This window comes from Dioscorea cayenensis, chromosome 16 (assembly GCF_009730915.1).
Source record: "Dioscorea cayenensis subsp. rotundata cultivar TDr96_F1 chromosome 16, TDr96_F1_v2_PseudoChromosome.rev07_lg8_w22 25.fasta, whole genome shotgun sequence".
NCBI lineage: Eukaryota > Viridiplantae > Streptophyta > Magnoliopsida > Dioscoreales > Dioscoreaceae > Dioscorea > Dioscorea cayenensis.
This window is the reverse complement of record NC_052486.1, coordinates 15,928,069-15,928,735: the sequence shown is the minus strand read 5'-3', so window position 1 is coordinate 15,928,735 and position 667 is coordinate 15,928,069. Positions and strand designations below refer to the sequence as shown.

The following is a 667-nucleotide window of genomic DNA, read 5'->3' as shown; positions in this document are numbered from 1 at the left end:
ATCGAGTATTGTGCGTCCCCCGATCATGACTCGAACTTCGAGCTAAAGCCGGCATTCATCCATATTCTGCAGCAGTCTGCACAATTTAACGGTTTGGCCGATGAGGATCCAAACAGTCACATAGAGAGCTTCCTCGAGGTGTGCGACATGTCGAAGATAAATGGTGTGATGGATGATGCGATCAAATTGAGAGCCTTCCCATTTTCCTTAAAGGGGAGAGCAAAGCAGATGGCTACACTCATTACCTAGAGCATCAATCACTACATGGGAGGAAATGGTAGAAGCTTTTTCTAGCCCGTTATTTCAACCCCGGAAAAATCAAGAAAGCTTAGGAATGAGATCTCATCCTTTGTGCGAGTTGGAATTGCGTCTCTATTTGAGACATGGGAAAGGTTCAAGGAACTCCTCGCGAAAGTGTCCACAACATGGATTCCCAGAGTGGATGATTGTTCAAACCTTCTATAATGGTTTGAACCCGAGTACAAGGCAACTCTTGAATATGGCGGTAGGGATGTACCTTAGGTAGCAAGACCCCCGATGAGGCTCGATCAATTGATTGAGGAAATGGGGTTAAATAGCTACCAAAGTGGAATGCTAGGGAGAAGAAAAAGGTGGCGGTGTCCATGAAATTGATGCGGTAACTTCATTGGCGGCCCAAGTGGAGAGT

At 46.0% G+C, this 667-nt stretch overlaps 1 non-coding gene across 1 annotated transcript; it reads right to left on the bottom strand.

Moving 5' to 3' along the window:
• Positions 1–324: 324 nt before the first annotated feature.
• LOC120279822 lies at positions 325–432 on the bottom strand. The gene has a single exon (XR_005542123.1). It is a non-coding gene; the product is annotated as a small nucleolar RNA R71 (small nucleolar RNA).
• Positions 433–667: the final 235 nt, after the last annotated feature.